The following is a 25,090-nucleotide window of genomic DNA, read 5'->3' as shown; positions in this document are numbered from 1 at the left end:
TTGAACCTGGATTGACTGTGTGCTCTACCCGCTGTGCTATCACTTCAGTCTTAGTTCCACTACAACACATCTCACATAATTTTAGAGTTAAGTTGAATTCTAATAGTAGAATTCTAATCCACTTTTTCAAAATATTTTATTTAAACACCTTGATTACAAACATGATTGTCTAATTCACTTTTTAAAAAAAATATAAAACCTTATTGATTGATTGACTGGTTTTTGGGCCACACCTAACGGCATTCAGGGGTTACTCTGGCTCTGCACTCAGAAATCGCCCCTGGCAGGCTGGGGTACCATATTGGATGCCGGAAATCAAATCGGATTTCTTCCGGGTTGGCCACATGCAAGGCAAATTCCCTACGGATATGCTATCTCTCTGGTCCTCTAATTCACTTTTTTTTTTTTTTTGGACCACACTCAGTGACACTCAGTGGTTATTTCTGGCTATGTCTGTACTCAGAAATTGCTCCTGGCTCAGGGGACCATATGGGATGCCATGGGATCAAACTGCCGTCTGTCCTAGGTCAGCTGAGTTCAGGACAAACACCCTACAGTTGTGACACCGCTCAGACCCCTCTAATTAACTTTATTTTTTTTTGGTGTTTTAGTCACACCCGGTAGCGCTCAAGGGTTCCTCCTGGCTCTATGCTCAGAAATCACCCCCTGGCAGGCACAGGGGACCATATGGAATGCCGGGATTCCAACCACCGTCCTTCTGCATGAAAGGCAAATGCCTTACCCCATGCTATCTCTCCGGCCCTCTAATTCACTTTTAATGAAGTCACAAAGTGAAAAAAAAAAAAAGGCAGTGATCCCCTCCAATACTGCTGACAGTTCAAAACCACACAATACTTATTGGTCATCAGTGACCTCTTCATGAAAGCACTCTAGATATCATCTGTACATAAACTATAAGATTGCCTAGTACAGGTCATAGGTAATTCATTTTATTTTCTAAGATAGTTACTTATAGTACAAACCATATTGTCTGATATTCTATTAGTATGGATTATACAAACGCATTAAATTCACAATAGAATTCAATGAAATATCTGGCTACCATTGTAAGAGTAAATATATGTATATCCCTATTTTGTAATACATGTATCAATGTCTTTTCTGCATATAGGGAAAATGTATTTTTCAGTCTCCAGGCACATATACAAGAAGCCAATAGCTATGTCCACTAATTCAATAAGAAAAATTCACATAATGTAGTTCATAGGAGCACATTCCTTCATGCTTTGTTTCTTAGCTGTGGTTATCATGTCTTTTACAAATGGTGCAAATACCACAAATTTATGCATATGTACAGGAACTACAGTGCTTACCATGCTTACAGATAATTAACACATCTATTAGGTGGCTCATAACCAACACCAGCCCAAAAAGGAGAACAGAAGTAACCAACAGGGTCAGAAAACGTTAATCTGTGGTCTAACCTTCATCTATGCCAGCAAAGTGAAGTGATAAGTGAAGCATAAGTAAAGTGATAAATAATTGATAAGTAAGGTGATAACTCACCAGGCTAAAACATAAGATTACTTGTCAAAACAGAGAAAAGTGGGAACTAAGACATCCTGACCACCTAAGGGATGATTTCGGATAGAACTATAGTATCTCAAAATATCTTCCAACAAAACTTGACTTTCTTTACCACCCACACAGCAAAGTACCATCCCTGACCCTTTCACTGGGTTGGTACCAAAAGAATTCTAGAAGACATGGCTTTATCACAATTCAGAGCTATGTATCATATATTAGGCCATGGTGACCAATACATTGAACTCCAAAGCATTGAACTCCAAGAGATTTAACTCCAAAAAGAATAAAACCAAACAAATTCATGACAAGATACATTATAATAAACATAATTAAAAAAATAAAACTCTAAAACAGCTAATGAGAAAGAATGTTTTGTCTACAGAGAAAAAAATAATTTGAGTGACAGTGACTTTGGCAGAGTCATGGAGGTCAGAGGAAGAAAGAATACCCCAAAATGGAAAACCTGTACATACACAAGATTAAAAAAAATACTTTAAAAAATGATGGAGAAATCAAAACACTCTTGGATGAAATAAAATTAACAGAATTTCTCACCAGTAAGCATATTTTTTTAAATTACTAAAAGTAGATCTCTAAATATAAGTGAAAGAAGGAATCTTGGGACACTGGGAAAAATATCGCAAAAATGTGTATAGGACATAGCTATAGGAAAGTATTTTTATTTTAAAATATTTTAAATAAAATATTTTAAATATAGAAAAATATTTTTATTCTTTTTAATTTTAAACAGTATCTGATGGTCAAAAAAATAACATTGTATGTGTGGGGAGGTCAAACCCCTTGTTGATGGTCTGCAAGTCTAAGAATGACTCCCAGAAAGATAAATTGAATCCCATTCTTCTGTCCCCCCTTTTGGGGGAGACTTTGATAATAATATCCGGAGTAAATAATCAACGAATGCAAAAGATTAGGGGACCAAAGGTTCAGCAAAAGGAGTCTTTTGTCAGTTGCAGCCAGCTCCAAAAAGCAAACCGAACAAGCCGTCAGTTCTGACAAAAGAGCTCCCTATGCCTCCCCAACAAGCTATTTCTTTCTTTCCTTAATCACCCTGGATCTTCCAGGTGGGATGACAGGCAAAATCAGTATTACAACAAATACACAACAACTGTACAATATGGTTCTAAATGTATGTGGGAGAACTATTTAAGAAATTTATGTTAATATGCAATTTAACTCTCCCAACAAGTGGACGCTGATTTGAGATGTTAGAAGAACAAGTTGCCTCCCTAGCTGAAGTTGCTCTCCAGAACAGGCGAGGACTGGACCTCCTCTTCCTGGAGGAAGAAGGATTGAGCTGGCTCTGGGAGCAATGTTGTTTCTATGCTAACAAGTCAGGGGTCATCCCTGAGACACTGAAGCAGGTGAAGGTTAGTTTGCAGAAGAGGGAAAGCAATATGCCTCCTGGTGTGAACAGTGGTTCACTCAATCACTCTGGAAAACCTCCCTGTTAAATCACCCTGGCTGGGCCATTGTTCATTATTCTGACGATTCTCTTAGTAGATTTTGTTGCAAGTCAGCCCCTGAAGAGGTTGACTGATGGAGGGATGGAGGATGAGGTCTTTCCCCTCCAGCTCGGAGCACGCGTCTGCAGCCCTGTCCAGCAGACGGTTCTGAGGTGAAACGGCGGGTAAACAGTTCGCAGACAGTCAGGCTTGTGAAAATATTAGCTTTATAGTGGACAAGACTGAAGTCCAAAGACTCAGCATCAGTTCCAGCCAAAAGCCTCTCACCTTCCACAGACCCTTGTTTTTATCCCCCAGAATCAGGTACCACCCAATGGTGGGATCAGATACCACCCAATGGTGGAAGCAGAATCAGGTACCACCCTGGGGGGGGGGGGCAGAATGCCAGGTCACACTCTAGGGTAGGGCACAATCACCAATCAGGGTAGGGTCAGTAACATAATAATCCCCTAAAATATTTACATACACAGCAGGTTTTTGCATAGTTAATTGAAGAAGAAGAAGAAGAAGAAGAAGAAGAAGAAGAAGAAGAAGAAGAAGAAGAAGAAGAAGAAGAAGAAGAAGAAGAAGAAGAAGAAGAAGAAGAAGAAGAAGAAGAAGAAGAAGAAGAAGAAGAAGAAGAAGAAGAAGAAGAAAAGAATAAGAAAGGAGGAGGAGGAGAAGAAGAAGAGAAGAGGAGGCGGAGGAGAAGGAGGATGAGAAGGAGAAAAAGAAGAAGGAGGAGGAGGAGGAAGGAGAAGAAGCTTATATTAATAAACAGAATAAAGAAAACTGATTAAAGAAACAAAACAAAGTAAGGTTTGAATAATTCACTCAATTTAAAATATGGAGTAAAATGCTTTTGTGTATATATATATCTGTAACAATTACATATCTATAACAATTACTTAAGTTATACAAAGAAATGTACCTCAAAGCTTGATATATATATATATATGTACAATATAAAAGAATAAAAACACCTAATATGTAATCTGAACTTCATTTTCAGAACTGTGAGGAAACTTCAAAATAAACAAAGCAAGTTGGAGGGGAAAGAGTAATGTAATGCACACTGGTAAAATCAAAGCAGAAGACTAATGAAATAATCTGCTAGCTCTTTGAAAGATCAATACATTTGGCAAAACAGACACAGAAGAAAAGAAGGGAAGGCAAAAATAACAAAGGCTGGAATGAAACAGGAATTTTAAAATTCTATGCACAAAAATGCATTTGTATCGTGCTTATTCCTTTATCACCCAGCCATTAATTCAGTGGACACTGTGGTAAACCGCTGGGGTGTAAATGTAATGAACCTAGCAATAAAAATATGAATATGGTCAGAACAAAATAAGGAAAAATTGATTGAAGGAGCCAGATAAAGATGATTTTGAATCTGCTTGCTGAAAATGGGATAAGAAAGCCAGCTCTGCAAACACATTAAAGAGTGAGTTGAGGCAAGATAAAGAAAATCAAAAAAAAAAAAAAACAAACAACAAACTTGGTTTGCTTAGGAGTAGGAATGCCAATGCGAATGCAATGCAGCAAGACAAAGACAAGGACAGTGTGTTGAGAAAGGGATCAAGATGCAAGGTTGATTTTGATACTTTTTTTTTGGGGAAATGAGTATTTTGCAGGTACAAAATAATTATATTTTTTGTTACAATAAATGGTAAATGGTATTATCAAAAAATAGTTAAGTAAAAAAATTGTGAAAATTTTTATATTTCATCATGGTGCTATGAAAGTAATTTTTTCTTTTTTCTTTCTTTCTTTCTTTCTTTCTTTCTTTCTTTCTCTCTCTCTCTTTCTTTCTTTCTCTCTCTCTCTCTTTCTTTCTTTCTTTCTTTCTGTTTCGTCTTTCTTTTTCTTTCTTTCTTTCTCCTTCCATCCTTCCTTCCTTCCTTCCTTTCTTTCTCCTTCCTTCCTTTCTTTCTCCTTCCTTCCTTCCTTTCTTTCTTCTTTCTTTCTTCCTTCCTTCCTTTCTTTTCTTTCTTTCTTTCTTTCTTTCTTTCTTTCTTTCTTTCTTTCTTTCTTTCTTTCTTTCTTTCTTTCTTTCTTTCTTTCTTTCTTTCTTTCTTTCTTTCTTCTTTCTTTCTTTCTTCTTCCTTCCTTCCTTCCTTTCTTCCTTTTTTTCTTTTTTTTTTTGGGGGGGGGCCACACTCAGCGGCACTCAGGGGTTACTCCTGACTCTATTCTCAAAAATTGCCTCTGGCTCAGGGAACCCTATAGGATGCCAGGGTCAGTCACCTGCAAGTCAAACGCCCTGCTGCTGTGCTACCACTTTGGCCAGAAAGTAATTTTCTGAGCTCCTTGTTGCTAGTTGAACCTTATGGGGTCTTGTTTTCACAAGCTTGATGGGCTTCTATGCTATGTTCACATCTAAGTTTCCTTGTTCCTGCTGGGCTTTCTGTAGTGTGAAATGGGGTGTTGTGTAACTCTGTTCTTGAGGAGCTCAAAGAGCTGTATAAGAGATAATTCCCAGCGTTTCCAATAGAAGACCTGTTTCATCTGTTTGGCAACTCTTCAGATATGAGTCGTGAAGCCGTGAAGCAGGGTCACTGGTACGGCAGAGGCTTTGGGGAGTGAGTATGGCTGCAGGACCTTGAGCAGGGCTGAGGCCTGCCCCCCTCCCCAGGGAGCCCCACTGCTGTACTTGTTAACTTTTTAAAGCAATTTATTACTTTATTTATTAATTGATTGTTTTTTTGTTTGTTTGTTTGTTTTTTGTTTTTGTTTTTTTTTTTTGGGCCAAACCCAGTGACGCTCAGGGGTTACTCCTGGCTATGCGCTCAGAAGTCGCTCCTGGCTTGGGGGACCATATGGGACACCAGGGGATCGAACCGCGGTCCGTCCTAGGCTAGCGCTGGCAAGGCAGGCACCTAACCTCTAGCGCCACCACCCGGCCCCTAATTGATTGGTTTTGAGCCACACTCAAATGCTCAGGGATCACTCCTGGCTCTGTGCTCAGAAATCGCTTCTGGCAAGCTTGGGAATATATGGGATGCCAGGAATTGAATCTGGGTCCCTCCCAGGTCAGCCGCATGCAAGGCAAATGCCCTACCATTAGGCTATCTCTCTGGCCCATGTACTTGTAAGTTTTATTATAAGAAGTCAAGCCATGTTTTAAAAAAGAAAAATTAGGTCATTTTTAAAATAAGTAACAATATAGGCATGTGTTTTAGAAGGAATTATATGGATCATAGAAAAGTGGAGTCAGATAATAAAATATACTATTTTTTTGTCTCAGTTTTCTTTTTTTTTTAATTTTGGGGGGTACACCCAGTCACTCTCATGGGTTACTCCTGGCTCTAGACTCAGAAATCCCTCCTGGCAGGAGTGGGGTACTATATGAGATGCCAGGGATATTACCTGAGTCAGTTGTGTCCAAGTCAAATGTCTTATCTTTTGTGCTATCACTCTGGTCCCTTTTTGTCTTAGTTTTTATCCCAAACACTTAAATAAATTTTGCCAAGTGTTTTACTTCTTCATGAAAAGAAGGAAAGAACTAGATAATGAACAGAACTGCCAAACATACATATCTGTAGCAACTAGAAGAGAATACAGAGGTTGCATTGTGTTAAGATTCCTTGCGTGCATCCAGCCAGGGTTTAAATGCCAGCATCATAAGGTCAAAAACATTTTAACCTGCTGTTATTTCTAAGATTATATTCTCCTTTTTTAATAATAATATTTTTATTTAAGCACTGTGGATACAAAAATGTTCATAGTTGGGTTTCAGTCATTGAATGTACACCATTCTTCACCAGTGGTTATAACTTTTCTGCCAACAATGTTCCCCCTCACCCCTTACCTGTTTGCAAGACATTCTATTTCTCTCTCTCTCTCTCATTATCATTGTCATGGTAGTTGTTAGTGCAGGACTCTCAAACTCATGGCCCACCGGCCGTTTGTGGCCCTCCATACAACATTTTGTGGCCCTGACCTAGAGGAATCTTTTTTTGTTTTGTTTTGTTTTGTTTTACTTGTTTGGGTCGCACCTCCCAATGTTCAAGGCTTACTACTGACTTTGCACTCAAGGATCACCCCAACTTTGCCTCCTGCGGCCATCAGGTAAATTGAGTTTGAGACCCCTGAGCACTCACATCTCTGTAGTAACCTCCGTATCATAAACTGGTCCATCTCTGTTGCCTCTGGAATATTATGATTATACTGTCTTTTATTTTGCTTAAATTCCACAGACGAGTGAGACTATTCTGTGGGTCTCTCTCTCTCCTTCTCACTCATTTCTCTCAACATGATAGCCTCCATGTTCATCCATGTATAGGAAAACTTCATGACTTCATTGAAAAAAAAAAGCTGCATAGTACTTCATTATGTAGATGTACAGTTTCCTTAATCTCTATTCTGTTGTTGGGCATCTAGGATTTTTCTATATTCTGGCTATTGTAAATAGTGCTGTGATGAACATAAGAGTGCAGAGGGCACTTTTGTTATGCAATTCATTATGTAATTTTATATTTTGACTAGAAGTATTGCTGGGTTGTATGGGAGCTCAATTTAAAGTTTTTATGAGGAAAATCCATATTGTTTTGCAGAAAGGCTGAACTAGATGGCATTCCCATCAGCAGTAAATGAGAGTTCTTTCTACATCTATATCGGCACTACTTGTTCTTTTTTTGTTTGTTTGTTTTTTGTTTTGTTTTGGGGTCACACCAGCAGCGTTCAGGGGTTACTCCTGCTTCTATGCTCAGAAATCGCCCCTGGCAGGCACAGGGGACCATATGGGATGCCAGATTCCAACCACCATGCTTCTGCATGAAAGGCAAAAAACCTTACCTCCATGCTATCTCTCCGGCCCCTGCTTGTTCCTGTTCTTTGTGATGTGTGCTAGTCTCTGTGGCATAAGATGATAATTTAATGTGGTTTTTATTTGCATCTATGTGATGATAAGTGATGTGGAATATCTTTTTATGTCATTTTTGGCCATTTGTATTACTTCTCTGAGGAAATGTAATACTCTAAATGGGAGTTGTCTTGAACAGCCTTGGCCCAGAGTATAGTGAAAAGAAAGGAAATTGAGTGGAGGAGAAACACAAATATGAATGGATGAAGGACAGGAGGTCTCAGGTGCATTGGTGGTGTTAAGAAAGAACAAAACTTGTAAAGGACAAAGATGGACATTTTGTATTAATCAAGGGATATGTACAACAGGAAGAAATCACTCTCCTAAACATATATGCACCAAATGAGGGGTCAGCAAAATATTTAATACAATTGTTGACAAATCTGAAAAATAATATCAATAACAACACAATAATTGTGGGGGACCTCAACACAGCTTTGTCAACACTGGATAGGTCAACCAGACTGAAACCCAACAAGAATATACTAGACCTGAGAAGAGAAATGGAAGAAAGAGGCCTAGTAGATATATATAGGACAATCCATCCCCAGAAACCTGAATACACATTTTTCTCCAATGTACATGGGACATTCTCCAGGATAGACTACATGCTGGCACATAAAACATGCCTCCATAATATCAAGAAGATAGAAATTTTGCAGGCTACCTTCGCTGACCACAAGGCTCTGAAATTATATGTAAATTTCAAAGGGACACAGAAGAAAAATTTTAACACCTGGAAGTTAAACAGCCTCATACTAAATAACCAGTGCATCAGAGATAAAATCAAAGAAGAAATCAAAACATTCCTGGAAACAAATGATAATAAAGACACAAAGTATCAGAACTTATGGGACACAGCAAAAGCAGTACTAAGAGGAAAGTTTATAGCTTTGCAAGCACACATCAGGAAGGAAGAAGGGGCCTACCTGAATAGCTTAATGACGCAGCTCATAGAATTAGAAAGTGGTCAACAAAAGGAACCAAAAATAGGGAGACAGAAGGAAATAACAAAGCTGAGAGCAGAAAATAATGAAGTGGAAAATCAAAAAACAATCCGAAAGATCAACGAAAGAGGAAGTTGGTTCTTTGAAAAAATAATCAAGATTGATAGACCACTGGCAAAACTAACAAAGAAAGAGAGAGAAAGAAACTTGATAACTCGTATTAGGAATGAAAAAGGAGAGATCACTACTGATACAGGAAAGATTCAAAAGGTAATCAGAAACTACTTTGAGAAACTCTATGCCACTAAAAATGAGAACCTAGAAGAAATGAATAAATTCTTGGACTCTTATAGTCTTCCACAGTTGAATGAAGATGTAACATAACTAAACACCCCATCACTATTGATGAAATTAAACGGTAATCAAATATCTGCCCAAAAACAAAAGCCCAGGCCCAGATGAATTCACTAATGAATTCTTTCAAACTTTCCAAGAGGAACTACTACCAATCCTGGCAAGACTCTTTCATGAAATCGAAAAAACGGGAACACTTCCAAACAGCTTTTATGAAGCCAACATCACCTTGATACCTAAACCAGACAGAGATGCTTTGAAAAAAGAAAATTACAGACCAATATAGCTGATGAATGCAGATGCATAGATCCTCAACAAAATCCTGGCAAATAGGATTCAATGCCTCATTAAGAAGATCATCCACTACGATCAAGTAGGGTTCATGCCAAGAATGCAAGTTCTGGGGCCGGGCGGTGGCGCTAAAGGTAAAGTGCCTGCCTTGCCTGCGCTAGCCTTGGACGGACCGCGGTTCGATCCCCCGGTGTCCCATATGGTCCCCCAAGCCAGGAGCAACTTCTGAGCACATAGCCAGGAGTAACCCCTGAGCGTTACCGGGTGTGGCCCAAAAACCAAAAAAAAAAAAAAAGAATGCAAGTTCTGGTTTAACATCCATAAATCTATCAACATAATACACAACATCAACAACAACAAAAATAAAAATCACATGATCTATCAATAGACGCAGAGAAAGCATGTGATAAGGTCCAACACCCATTCTTGATCAAAACTCTCAGCAAGATGGGAATGAAAGGAACATTTCTCAATATAGTTAAGGCCATATACCACAAGCCAGTGGCAAATATTATCCTTAATGAAGAAAAACTAAGAGCCTTTCCTCTAAATTCTGGCACAAGACAAGGCTGTCCTCTCTCACCACTCCTATTCAACATAGCACTGAAAGTACTCGCTATAGCAATTAGGCAAGAAAAAGATATCATGGAATCCAGATAGGAAAGGAAGAAGTCAAACTCTCCCTCTTTGCAGATGACATGATACTCTACTTAGAAAACCCTAAAGACTCTACCAAAAAGCTTCTAGAAACAATAGACATAGACTCATATAGCAAGGTGGCAGGCTACAAAATTAACACACAAAAATCAATGGCCTTTCTATACACCAATAGTAATAAGGAAGAAATGGACATTAAGAAAACAACCCCATGTGATGTGGCACACATCACAAAGAATGAGAACAAGCAGTGTTGGCGGGGATGTGGAGAGAAAGAAACTCTTTTCCACTGCTGGTGGGAATGCCGTCTAGTTCAACCTTTATGGAAAGCGATATGGAGATTCCTCCAAAAACTGGAAATCGAGTTCCCATACGATCCAGCTATACCATTCCTAGGAATATACCCTAGGAACACAAAAACACAATACAAAAATCCCTTCCTTACACCTATATTCATTGCAGCACTATTTACCATAGCAAGACTCTGGAAACAACCAAGATGCCCTTCAACAGACGAATGGCTAAAGAAACTGTGGTACATATACACAATGGAATATTATACAGCTGTCAGGAGAGATGAAGTCATGAAATTTTCCTATACATGGAAGTACATGGAATCTCTTATGCTGAGTGAAATAAGTCAGAGAGAGGGCCCAGAGAGATAGCACAGCAGCGTTTGCCTTGCAAGCAGCCGATCCAGAACCAAAGGTGGTTGGTTTGAATCCTGGTGTCCCAAATGGTCCCCCATGCCTGCCAAGAGCTACTTCTGAGCAGACAGCCAAGAGTAAGCCCTGAGCACCACTGGGTGTGGCCCAAAAACCAAAAAAAAAAAAAAAAAGAAAGAAAGAAAGAAATAAGTCAGAGAGAGAGAAAAACGCAGAATGGTCTCACTCATCTATGGGTTTTAAGAAAAATGAAAGGCATTCTTGCAATAATAATTTTCAGACACAAAAGAGAGAAGGGCTGGAAGTTATAGCTCACCTCATGAAGCTCACCACAAACAGAGATGAGTTTAGTTAGAGAAATAACTGCATTTTGAACTATCCTAATAATGAGAACGTATGAGTGTTATAGAAAGCCTGTCTAGAGTATAGGCGGGGGTTGGGTGGGGAGGGGGGAGATTTGGGACATTGGTGATGGGAATGTTGCACTGGTGATGGGTGGTGTTCTTTACATGACTGAAACCCAAACACAATCATGTATGTAATCAAGGTGTTTAAATAAAATATATTTTAAAAAAAGAATTAAAAAAAAAAAAGAAAGAACAAAACTAGGGGTTGGTGAGGTGGTGCTAGAGGTAAGGTCTCTGCCTTGCAAGCGCTAGCCAAGGAAGGACTGCGGTTCGACCCCCCCCGCATCCCATATGGTCCCCCCCAAGCCAGGTGCGATTTCTGAGTGCTTAGCCAGGAGTAACCCCTGAGCATCAAATGAGTGTGGCCCCCCCAAAAACAAAAAAAAAAAGAAAGAAAGAAAGAAAGAAAGAAAGAAAGAAAGAAAGAAGAGAGAAAGAAAGAAAGAAAGAAAGAAAGAAAGAAAGAAGAAAGAGAGAAGAAGAGAGAGAGAGAGAAAGAAAGAAAGAAAGAAAGAAAGAAAGAAAGAAAGAAAGAAAGAAAGAAAGAAAGAAAGAAGAAAGAAAGAAAGAAAGAAAGAAAAGAAAGAAAGAAAGAAAGAAAGAAAGAAAGAAAGAAGAAAGAAAGAGAAAGAAAGAGAGAGAGAAAGAAAGAAAGAAAAGAAAGGAAGAAAGGAAAGAAAGAAAGAAAGAAAGAAAGAAAGAAAAGAAGAAAGAAAGAAAGAAAGAAAGAAAGAAAGAAAGAAAGAAGAAAAGAAGAAAGAAAGAAAGAAAGAAAGAAAGGAAAGAAAGAAAAGAAAGAAAAGAAAGAAGAAAGAATAGAAAGAAAGAAAGAAAGAAAGAAAGAAAAGAAAGAAAAGAAAGAAAGAAAGAAAGAAAGAAAGAAAGAAAGAAAGAATGAAAGAAAGAAAGAAAGAAAGAAAGAAAGAAAGAAAGAAAGAAAGAAAGAAGAAAGAAAGAAAGAAAGAAAGTATAGAAAGAAAGAAAGAAGAAAGAAAGAAGAAAGAAAGAAAGAAAGAAGAAAGAAAGAAAGAAAGAAAGAAAGAAAGAAAGAAAGAAAGAAAGAAAGAAAGAAAGAAAGAAAGAAAGAAAAGAAAGAAAGAAACTAAATATTCAAGCCAGAGTCAACAACAATGAAATCATGAGACCCATATTTAATGATCAAAAGTTAAAACGGCCCTGTTATTCTTGTCAGCTGGAGTAATGAGTGGTGGCCTGGGATGAACTCTGGGGACATAGGTGGGGTGAATCAACACTAGTGGTGTAATTGGCCCTGAAAAATTTTATGTCTAAAATCCAGCTATGAACAACTTTGTAAATCACCATGGTTTCAATAAAATATTTTTTAAAAATAATGTGCTTTATTTTTCCACCTAATGACAAAATAGCAAAGTGGTATTTACTCTACATTTAATTAAAATGACCACCTATGTATTATATATTTAATACTGCCTGCCTCACTGTAAGGTTGGCATAATCTTATATTTAAAAGATTTACTTTTGTACAAAAGCAGTCAAATTCCTGTTCTAATTTTGAATGTTTCTATGAAAATAAATATAAAATGCATATAAATGTACATAATTTCTTATGATAAATTGCAACAAATTTTTATCTTACTAAAGATGATTGAGAGATGTGTTTCTCCTAAGTTCTTCTTGCTCTGTGGCTTCACATTTTCTATAATTTCTGACATTTCTCTGAAGGTTATAAAGGGCAAAAGTTCTTTAAATAAAGTTAATGAGTCCAACTTCTGAGCTTTCCAAAGAGAATTGAGACTGTTCATCAGCTAATGAACATTTGCCTGCCCTTTACAAGGACAGTTAAAGGTAACATCTCTCCTCCAAGGCAAGTTATCTGCTGACCTTCTGAAGAGCACTGAAACATGCTGGGCCAATCTACTTAGCAGTTTTTCATCTCTAATGCATTGAATGTTTAAGTTGAAGCATCTATCTTGACATTTATTTTAAAGGTATTGCTGACATATTCAGTCACTAATTTGATCAAAACCTGTTTTAAAATATTTACATTTAAAGGCCACATTTCTGCGTTAGCATTCTTGGCTTTCACTCGCAACGTGAGTCACTTCATGCAATGAAAAATGAGTCATGGATGAAAGTACGGTAAAGGTAAAGCAGCTTGGACTTTCTAATTTTATACAAATGCAGCTATTAATTATTGATTCCTCACTATCTTGTAGATTCCAGCCCAAGTGGGCTTCTTTCTCTAACTCTTTTTTTCAAACTTGTATATAACTGATTGATCAAGTTCCCTGGATTTGGAAGAATTGGTTTTTATTTTTATTTATTTATTTATTTATTTATTTATTTTTGATCCACACCCAGCAGCACTCAGGGGTTACTCCTGGGTCTGCACTCCAAAGTCACTTCTGGCAGGCTCAGGAGACAATATGGGATGCCAAGGATCAAATCCAGGTCAGTCGAATGCAAGCAAACAAACACTGTGCTATTGTTCCAGCCCTAAACATATCTATTAATCAGGAGTAAAGAAATAATTTTATGATATCTGTATATATTGCAAAATGAACAATGCATTAAGTTTAGCTACCAACTGTCACCTCAGACATGATTGCAGTAGGAAGAACACCCCTTTCACCAGTGCAACATTCCCACCACCAATGCCCCCATATCCCATCTTAAGGAAACTACAACTAAGCTAATCATTAATCATTGTTTATGTACAACCATCCATATCACATCAATGATGAGGACACTCTGATTTTCTCAGAATACATGCCACTATTCATTTTCAAGACCAAAACTATAAAATATTTTTGTTCGTTCATTTTATTTTGGGGCCACACTCAGGTGTGCTCAGATCTACTGGCTGTGTCCAGGAATCATTCCTGATGGTGTTCAGGGAAACATATGATGTCCTGGATATTGAAACCAGGTTGATCTCATGCAGAGTGAGTGTCTTTCCTCCTGGATTATATATCTGGACCCTATCTTTATCTTCTTTCCAGGCATTACACTTGACTAACAGACAAGTTTGGGTTAACATTAGCTCAAGTATATGACAGGTTCACAGAAACTCAACTCACTCCAAGAAATGGCTTGTGATTTTCTACTTGAATCATGTTCCTTTGTGTCCCATTAATTTATATGAGATGTGAGTGGACAGAGAGGTTATATGTATTCAAGAGAAAATCCAGGCTTTATCAGAGTAGAAAGAAAAAAAAAAGAACCGAAAAGAGAGATTCATGCTCAAAGGAGAAGGCAGGCTTGAAAGAGAAAGTCTGAATTTCCTCCTCATGAATAAGCCTCAGCCTCAATTACAACTCAAAGAAGACTTATAAACTGAGAAAGAAGCCACAGTAATTTATTTATTTGTGGAGAACTTTTCTCTCCAGATATGGTTTCGTGAGAGCCAATCTGACCAAACTCCCAGTAGACTGGCATTTCCAAATGTCCTGATATTACCAGGACGTTTTTTGGCATGAGTGTGGGCACCTTCCTGGGTGACCTGGCAGCTATAACCACACACCACAAAAGTCACAGTATCTTAAAAGTGTTTCTGATTTACTAGTGCTTTGAATTAAACAACTTTATTTGTTAAATGCTATCATCTTTATAGGAACACACCAATTTAGATGTCAATGTGTAGCTGAAATAAGTTAATGTTCAGAAAAAATGAAATAAAAATGGTCAGCTAGCAACAAGAGCTTATTAAACCTCCAATCAATGACTTATTGGCGATATAATAATTTTCTTGTAAATGTCTTTTTTCTTCTCTTCCTTTTGGTCTTTTCTTTCTGTCTGTTCTTTTGAAAATATTTTTTCTCTCACTTATCTAGAAACAATATAGCACAGTTAACTATGTGATATATGTTCTATAAATAAAATAAATTTAAATAAATAAGCCTCAATTATTGTGATGATGTGAGAGAATTTTATTTTATTATTATAATATGTTGATGTTAAAATTGTTCCTATTCAGAACAAAGAGATAATAAAGTAGGTCCTTGCCTTGGATGCAACTGTCCAAGATCAATACCTGGCACCCGTATGTTTCCTCAAGTCCTCCAGAAATGATCCCTAGATACAAAACCAGAAAAAAGTCATGAGAACCTATGAGTATATTCCAATGTATTAGAAGTGAACTACAAAGGAACTCAGGGAAAAAAAGTTTAACACCTGGAAGTTAAACAACTCGCTACTGATCAACCAGTGGGTCAGAGATGAAATCAAAGAGGATATACCCTAGAAACACAAAAACACAGTACAAAAATGCCTTCTGCGCACCTATATTCATTGCAGTGCTATTCACAATAGCCAGGATTTGGAAGCACCCAGATGCCTAACAACAGATGAATGGCTAAAGAAATTGTGGTACATATACACAATGGAATACTATGCAGTGTCAGAAGAGACAAGGTCATGACATTTTCCTAGACATGGATGGACATGGAAACTATTATGCTGAGGAAAATAAGTCAGAGAGAGATAGACACAAAATAGTCTCACTTATCTATGGGGTTTAAGAAAAATAAAGGACATTATTGTAATAATGCCCAGAGACAAAAGAGATGAAGGCTGAAAGGACTGGCTCATGATATGAAGCTCACCACAAAGAGTAATGTAACTACACTCACAACAACCATGACAACAGTAATGAGTAAGAGAAATAGAATGCCTGCCTCAAATACATACAGGGACTGAGGGAGGAAGGAGTTGGGGGGGCGTTGATGGTGGGAAGGTTGCACTGGTGAAGGGGGTGTTCTTTTTATGACTGAAACCCAACTACAAAAATGTTTGTAATCATGATGCTCAAATAAAGATATTATTCAGAACTGGAAAAAATGTGTTTCTTGCAGGCAGTAAAATATTGGATTCGATTTCTGATCCATTTTGCGACTCCATGTTTCTTAATTGGTGCATTTTAGTCCAATGACATTGAGAGAGTTTAATGTCATGCAATTTTTTGCCATATTTGTAGAAGACTGATGTGTTTTTGGAGTGTATCTTGCCTTAGAGTAGACTCTTCTGTTCTTAATTTAATTTTGGTCTTGAGTATTTAAAGTTCCTGAGCTGTTATTTTATTTTTATCCATGAAGCTGTGGATATTTCCTTAAAAACTGAATGAAAGTTTGGGTGGAGTATTCTTGGTGAGATATTCATTTCATTGAGTATTTTTTTCATTATATCCCACAACTCCCTTCAAGCCTTTGGGTTGCTTATGATATTAAATATGCTTCTTTGTATCTAATTTACTTCTTTGATCTTGCTGCTTTCAGTATTCTATCTCTAACTACGTTTATTTTTCATCTTTATGACTAAGATATGTCTACGGTTGCTTTTATTGAGTCTCTTTTTTTTTTTTTTTTTTTTTTTTTTTTTTTTTTTTTTTTTTTTTTGGTTTTTGGGCCACACCCGGTAACGCTCAGGGGTTACTCCTGGCTATGCGCTCAGAAGTCGCTCCTGGCTTGGGGGACCATATGGGACGCCGGGGGATCGAACCGCGGTCCGTCTCCTAGGCTAGCGCAGGTAAGGCAGGCACCTTACCTCCAGCGCCACCGCCCGGCCCCTATTGAGTCTCTTTTAGCTGGTATTCTTTAGATGTCCAGGATGTGGGTACATGCACTCTTCAGCTCTGGGAACTTCTCAGCAATGATATTTCTTAGTTATTTCTTCTTAGGGGTTTTCCTCTTGGCTCTCTGAAACTTTAATAATTTTAAATTTACCCCAAAGGTCTACTGTTGTCTGTTCACTTAATTTGAGGATTTTTACATCCTCTATTAGTTTACTTCAAGACTCTTTTCCAACTTCTTTTGTTGTATGGAGGGGTTGTGCAGCTTATCTTTCAGCTCGCTGATTCTGTCCTCATCAGCTTTCACTTTGTAGGTGAGCCCTTCCAGTGAGTTTTTCATTTAAGCTACCGGTTTTTCAGTTCTCTTACACTGGTTTTAAATCACATCGTTTCTTTTTTTTTTTTTTTTTTTTTTTTGTTTGTTTTTGGGTCACACCCGGCTGCGCTCAGGGGTTACTCCTGGCTGTCTGCTCAGAAATAGCTCCTGGCAGGCACGGGGGACCATATGGGACACCGGGATTCGAACCAACCACCTTTGGTCCTGGATCGGCTGCTTGCAAGGCAAACGCCTCTGTGCTGTCTCTCCGGGCCCAATCACATCGTTTCAATAAGATATTTTAGTGAATAAGAATGATGAGTGACAGTGCTGGAAGCAGCTACACATTTGTGTTTCTAAAAAGAGCAGTCTGGCAGAGGATGGTGCTAGACCTGGTCCTGCGACAAGGCTGGGAACTGTGGAGCACGGTGTTGGCCCATTGACAAGGCTGAGGTCATGGGATGTGGACATTTGGCTGAGGGAGAGCACCAAGGGGCAATGCTAAGTGACGCAGACAGTCACTGTGATCAGGCAATATGGACAGTGGCGCTGCAGCTATGCGATATTAGCTTCAAAATGCCAGCAGTGGCATTAAGGCCAGAAAGCGGTATTGCCATTGCCAAAAGGCTGTCAGACAGTGGTGCACTAACTTGGTCCCGTGGCAGTACTGGGAGCTGTGGAGCCGAGAACAGGCCCATCTGTGTGGCCAAGTTTATAGGCTTATAGGACATTATAACCAAAGGCTTGTAGCAGAAGCAAGGATAAATGAGGCAGGAGGGCCTGTCTTCCACCACAGGCAGCGGTGGCATGGCTGTGTGATGATAGGCAATGAGGCAGCCATCTGTGACAGTGATGGGGAAGCTGCTCCACTTGCAGACACCATTTTGCTTGACCCCTCCCAACTTCTTGTCACAAGCTTGGCCTGGAGACAGGCAAGCTCAGATAGCGGCATCTGTGCTGATAGTGGGCAGTTTTAGTATTAAATAGGACAATTATAACTCAGGCTAGTGCACTGAGAGAAGTGCACGGCTACTCTGGTTTGCTCCACAGCTGTACATTTCTTCTAGACATTTCTTTTTTTTGTGTGTGTGTGGTTTTTGGGTCACACCCAGCAGTGCTCAGGGGTTTTTCCTGGCTCTGTGCTCAGAAATTGCTCCTGGCAAGCACGGGGGACCATATGGGACACCGGGATTCGAACCAATGACCTTCTGCATGAAAGGTAAACGCCTTACCTCCATGCTATCTCTCCGGCCCCTAGACATTTCTTCTCCACCAAAACACATTAAAAATGTCACAAGACTTGCAAAGGTCACAATAGGAAGACAATGCAGAACTCCTCTACACTTAGTGGATGAAGATGGTAGTTTTGAGGATTCAACTAACATTAGCCACCTGTATAGCTTCTTTGATGAGGTCTTTAGAGAGGAAATGTGGATGTATGAAGAACTCAAAGAAACCATAGAATTAACCAAAAGAATAGCCAATAAAACCCAAGATTATATGAGAGCACAAATGAGAAAATCTCAATCAGAAGTAACAGGACTACAATACTTAAGAGATAAAATGAAAAGTTCACTGTAAGGTCTCATCAACAGAGTATGAGCTGCTGAGGACACAATCAGTGAACTGGAAGATGAGCTGCATAACACTTCCATACAAGAGGTCAGATAAAGCCTTAAAATGAAAGAACAGAATATAACAGAATATGGAAAAATTACTCAAAATAAACAAACAGATGAAAATAAAACTCCAGAGTAAATTCCATAGGAACAACATAAGAATTATTGGAGTCGCAGAGACCGAGGAAGAAAATCTTTATGAAGATCAGCAGTCAAGAGTATCATTGCTGAAAAGTCTTCAGAGATGAAAAGTGAAAGTAAACACAGTCTGGATGTCTAAAGTGTACGAGCTAAGAGACTCAGAAAAATACCGAAGACACATTCTAGTCACCATGATGAAAATCACAGATTGATACAGAATACGGAAAGCAGCAAAATCAAATAGGGAGATTACAAACAAAGAAGCATCCTTACTATTTAAAACATATTGATCACCAGAAACTCCCCAGGCCCAAAAGTAAATTATAGTGAAAAAAATCAACAAAACGAATGTTTTGCCAAGAGTACTTCACCCAGCCAGACTTTCATTTAGGTCTGAGGGAAGTATATATAGCTTCTTGGGTAAACATCTACTCAGGAACTTTACAGACTCAAAACCTATCTGACAAGAAAAAAGTCCAGCCCCAGACACCCATAAAAGGGTGGTCTGCCCCTTTAAGGAAGACCCTAAATATGATTGGCTGGCTGAGTCTATAACTACCTCCACCACCACCACCACCACCACTACCCCAGGAAGACTTGGCAGTTAGAAGGAACAGTTGAAGCAGCAATTGTAAAGAACTGTTTCTACTCCTGACTATGGTTTTTCTCCCTGATTTGGACAGACCTTTGGCTACCATCAGCTGTTTCCCTTTGGACTATTTATCCCCTTTATATTGCATACCTGTTCCTTTTACCTGGCCCTCAATCTGGCCTTACCCTGGTCCCAAATCATCTCTCTTTCTCCCTCTTTCTCTCTCTCCTGGTCTCGTGGTTTGTCAGAGGTACCTGAGCTTTTCTAATAAAAAAGGGTTGAGATATTTTGTCAGAGTCTTGCTGCAAGGCTGCTTCAGAAACCAGCAGCTCAGTCCCATCTGTGGCAGCTTGGCTCTGACATTATAGAGCAGTAGTAGTCTACAGTAGTACCATACGCTATAGCATGGTATAGAAATAACAGAAGCCTCATATAATGGAATAGATCGGGATATTTTGAGATGGACTCATATATAATCAATTAATCTTTGACAAAAGAACAAGGAATACAAAGTGGAGCAAGAAAAGCATTTTGAACAAGTGATGTTGGGAAAACTGGTCAGCTACATGCAGAAAAATGAACTCAGAGTGCAGAGCCAGCAGTAATCCCTGAGCACTGCCGGGTGTGGCCAAAAACAAACAAATAAGTTTATGAGATGGAGGTGTTCAGAATCTAGAATAATTATAGTATGGCACTATAAGGAAAATTATCCTACTAACAGGAAAACTGAGGTTGGAATAGTACCTTGGCAAAACAGTTTAGGTCTTTTAGAATATATTTGGCAAGCAAAACTTCTCTAGAAAAGAATAGAGTAGATAAAAGGCAAGCAAAAATGTATAAACCAAGTTAAGGTTTTTAAATGTAGAGGGCAGCATAGACACTAATAAAATAGGAAATTGTCATGACTTTATCCATTGAAGATGTTTCCTTTTGGGCTATGTAAAAATGTCTCCAGCCTCTTCTTTTAATGTAGTCACTGAATATTGATGTGCTCAGTCATTGTCTTCAATATCTCTGTCAACTTAAACAACAGCTCAGGTGTTGGGACCCAGGTGGGAAAGCAATTTTGTACTGAACAAATGGTCAGACTGTGATCTCATGCTGAGCTTCTTAGATGACACTAACACTTGAGCAGTACTTAAATGTTTTCAGTTCGGGCTCATTCTGTGTCTTAACCCTGCAGGGCAGAAAATGAAAGTGCCAGTTGGGCTGGCTTCAGACCACTTAGGTTCCTGGCATAGGATTGAAGAATCAGATCCTAGCCCAAAGCCACAGTCCCCAAAATAAATGTTTCCTGGAATATTTTAAAATGAAAAAATTAATGAAAACATTCTATCGTGATATATGTAAAAATTTTAAATAAAATTAAAATAAAAAGATTCAAATACTTAAAAGGGTTAGGCCATACATAATACATAATGCACAGTTATAGATATATAAAATGCACAGTTGCATTAAAATAGCTTTTTTTTTTTTTTTTTTTTTTTTGGTTTTTGGGCCACACCCGGTAACGCTCAGGGGTTACTCCTGGCTATGCGCTCAGAAGTTGCTCCTGGCTTGGGGGACCATATGGGACACCGGGGAATCGAACCGCGGTCCGTCCAAAGCTAGCGCAGGCAAGGCAGGCGCACCTTACCTTTAGCGCCACCGCCAGGCCCCAAAATAGCTTATTTTTTAATTCACTGCCCCATTCAATTTAGGACAAAGTAAGTTTGTCTAACCATGGCTTAATTGGTTCAAAGACTAAAAAGTAGATGGAAAAGAGATGATGTAGAAAAATATTGCAAAATTACTGACAGAAAACATGTAAAACGTCTGAGCCATAGTAGTTCAAGATATGAATCTGGGCTAAGGTGAGGGTAAGAGAAAAAGGGGAGAATAAAGAGAAAAGGTGAAAGCTTCCTTCTGGGTTCAGTGCCGTTGCCGATAGTCTGCCCCCTGCGGCCAGTCAGGTCTGTGTCTGGATGGGAAGAGGGAATCTCCTATTCTAATCATGACTACCAAACACAAAGGTGCTGTATTTAGGGCCTTTCCTCAGCCTCTTTCCAGATTCAGAGCCAGTCTCCTGTCCTTCCATCAACCTTCCTTTTCCCAAACCACCCGTCATTTCAATTTATATTATATAATTCCTGGCAGATTGGATCTAGCACTTCTTTCTCTTAGAAAATATATAGCTCAGGGTTGGAGTGCTGGTGCAGCAGTAGGGTGTTTGCTTTGCACGCAGTTGACCTAGGATGGACCATAGCTCCATCCCTCAGTGTCCCATATGGTCCTCCAAGCCAGAAGCAATTTTTGAGTGCATAGCCAGGAGTAACATCTAAGTGTCACAAGGTGTGCCCCCCCCCAAAAAAAAAAAGAAAAAGAAAAAGAGAGAAAGAAGAAGGAAGGAAGGATGGAAGGATGGAAGGAAAGAAGGAAGGAGAAAGAGAAAAAGAAAGGAGAGAAAGAAAGGAGAGAAAGAAAGAAATTAGAAAAAAAGAGAGAAAGAAAAGTAAAAGAGAGGCCAGAGAGATAGCATGGAGGTAAGGCGTTTGCTATTCATGCAGAAGGATGGTGGTTTGTATCCGACATCCCATTTGGTCCTCCGAGCCTGCCATGGGTGATTTCTGAATGTAGAGCCAGGAGTAACCCCTGAGCATTGCCGGGTGTGACACAAAAACCAAAAAGAAAGAAAAGGAAGGAAGGAAAGAAGGAAGGAAGGAAGGACGGAAGGAAGGAAGGAAGGAAGGAAGGAAGGAAGGAAGGGAAGGAAGGAAGGAAGGAAGGAAGGAAGGAAGGAAGGAGGGAGGGAGGGAGGGAGGGAGGGAGGGAGGGAGGGAGGGAGGAAGGAAGGAAGGAAGGAAGGAAGGAAGGAAGGAAGGAAGGAAGGAAGGAAGGAAGGAAGGAAGGGAAGGAAGGAAGGAGGGAAGGAAGGAAGGAAGGAAGGAAGGAAGGAAGGAAGGGAAGGAGGGAGGGAGGGAGGGAGAAAGAAAGAGAAAGTAAGAGAAAGGAAAGAAAGGAGAGAGAAAGAAGAAAGAAAAGAGGAAGAAAGAAAGAAAGAGAAAAATATACAGCTCAAAACCTAGATGAATAAATTAACGAATTAGTATGCACTATTTTTATCATATTTAGAGAACCTTGCTTGCTTAGAAAAATCACCTCTAAAAAAAGATACACCTTTATCCACCTTCCATACATCAGTTCAAATAGCCTGATACTCCAAAATACCAAACCACGAAATGCAAAGATCAATGGAGAAGCTAAGGAAGACACCTAAGTCAGGAATATGAAGAGAAATCCTGGCAAATTTCCAAGTCCACCTTGAGCTTTATACAATGAGGGTAGAGATTTCTAGAAAGAACCATCCCCATCACTTCTCGGCCTTTTGGCTAAGATCAAGTGTAGAACCGTCCCTTCCTAAAAATGTATCGTTATCAGTTGTGTCAACAATGTAATGCATTTTCTTTCTTTTTTATTTTATTTTTTTTGTTTTGCTTTGTTTTTAGGTCACACCCAGCAGCGCTCAGGGGTTACTTTTTTGGCTCTATGCTCAGAAATTGCACCTGGCAGATTGGGGGGAACCATATGGGATGCCAGGATTCAAACCACAGTGCATTTTCTTTAAATAAATAAATTTAGAAAAAAAAAGTCCCTTGTCCAGTTCCCATTACAGTGAAAGCCCTGCAGCCACCACCAATTATAATGCTCGTCTCGTGATAACCCTGATTTCAGTAATAACTACATTTAATCTCAAGCAAAGGGGAAAATTTACCCCCAAAAAGCCTCAGTAGTTTCTTTGTATAGTCACAAAAAAACAAGATAGCTGCAATGCAGGTGATGATCATCGAGGCACATTCAGTCTTCAGTAACAAGAAAATCATCATTAGGCTGGAGCAGCAAGGCCTATCAGATGCAGAGTCCTCCAAGCTCATTCTGTTCCACCAGAAACAGAGATACTACTGTGAAGATGGTGTTAACCACGCTGGCACCAATGGTGTCATAGATGGGTTCCTACACTCCTGAATCTTTGAAGATTCCTGTTGAGTAATAGAACACAGCATTGATCCCTGAGAGCTGCTGAGACAGCTGAAGCATGATGGCAATCAGTTTGGGCTGCCAATAGTTGGGGATGTGAACAGCTCCAGCAGGGAGGTTCACTTCTCTTGCAACATCCAGACACTCTCTTTTTTTTTTTTTTTCCTCTTGGATGTCTTTGCCACGTCTTTGGTGCCTCACAATTGTTTGAGGTTTATCTTTGGTTGTGCCTTCTCCTGTATGTTAATGAGTAAGAATCTCGGACTTTCAGGGCTAAATGAAAGGGTTAAGCCTTGATGATAACATGATGATGGTAGTTAGAATGATGGTGAAGGCCAGCAGCATAGGCCATGGCTTCTCAGTCCCCATGATGGGTTTCAGACCAAAGATCAGGGCCACTGGAATGCCAATGATGATGCCCAGCTGGTTAAGGGTGCCAACGGCTCCCTGCTGAGCAGTTGGGGAGATCTCCCCAATGTACATTGAGACAAAACCCATGCAGAGATGGCAGAAGAAGCCAATGATCAGTTGGCTGATGGTCAGCATTTCAAATTTCTTTCCCAGTTTGCAGAACCCTATGAAGCAACGACTAATGACCCTGAAAATGTTGACAATACACATGTAATTGCTCCTGCTAAAGTGGTTAACAAAGACTCCATCAGAGGAGCCCATCAAGCAGCCTATTGGAGAAGATGGTCACTAATAAGGACCAGAGGGTCGTGATCACCACCTCACTGGGCATTGATGATGGTCTTGGGAACATTGATCATGCCAGTGTTGTAGCCAAACTAGACAGAGCCTATGGTGGCCACAGAGATGGTAAAGAGCAGGTGTGAAGTGACCTTCGCTGTCCCCATAGCTGCCCTCAACTTATTCTGTTCTCCAAAGCTTCCAAAAACTTTTGGACTGAGATTCCCAGAGATGCTCCTGCCAATGACCAGAATCTTCAAAATGTCCTCAGCAGCAACTTTTCTCCAAGACTCAGAGCATTGTCAAGGAGTCCGCTCCCTCTGTCCCAACATTATTTTTTTTATTTTTTTTTTGGGGGGGCACACCCAGTGACACTCAGGGGTTGCTCCTGGCCATGAGCTCAGAAATTGCTCTTGGCTTGGGGAACCATATGGGATGCCGGGGGATCGAACCATGGTCTGTCCTACATTAGCCATGTGTGAGGCAAACACCATACTGCTATGCCACTGCTATGCCCCCCCCCAGCTCCCCCCCCAGCATTATTCTTTTTTTTTTTTTTTGGTTTTTGGGTCACACCCGGCAGTGCTCAGGGGTTACTCCTGGCTCTATGCTCAGAAATCGCTCCTGGCAGGCACGGGGGACCATATGGGACGCCGGGATTTGAACCACGGACCTTCTGCATGAAAGGCAAACACCTTACCTCCATGCTATCTCTCCGGCCCCCCCCAGCATTATTCTTAATGGTGCAAACTGAACCTTTTTTCTTAGTGGAAAAACCTTTCCACTAAGGTCTGATATGAGGCAAGTATGTCCACTGTCTCCACTCTTATTCAAAATAGTATTAAAAGTCCTAGCAATAGATATCAGACAAGATAAGAAAATCAAAGGAATTCATATCAGAAAAGAGGAAGTTGAACTATTGCTATTTGCTGATGACATAATGCTATACATCGAAGACCCTAAAGAGTCCACAG

General features: G+C 39.5%; 2 pseudogenes; one reads left to right on the top strand and one right to left on the bottom strand.

The window, feature by feature from the left end:
* Positions 1 to 18,632: 18,632 nt before the first annotated feature.
* Positions 18,633 to 24,283, bottom strand: LOC126020825 (solute carrier family 2, facilitated glucose transporter member 3-like; annotated as a pseudogene).
* Positions 22,761 to 22,963, top strand: LOC126021362 (uncharacterized; annotated as a pseudogene).
* Positions 24,284 to 25,090: the final 807 nt, after the last annotated feature.

The sequence above is a fragment of the Suncus etruscus genome, chromosome 10 (assembly GCF_024139225.1).
Source record: "Suncus etruscus isolate mSunEtr1 chromosome 10, mSunEtr1.pri.cur, whole genome shotgun sequence".
NCBI lineage: Eukaryota > Metazoa > Chordata > Mammalia > Eulipotyphla > Soricidae > Suncus > Suncus etruscus.
The sequence above is the reverse complement of the archived record's forward strand: the minus strand, read 5'-3'. Positions and strand labels throughout refer to the sequence as shown.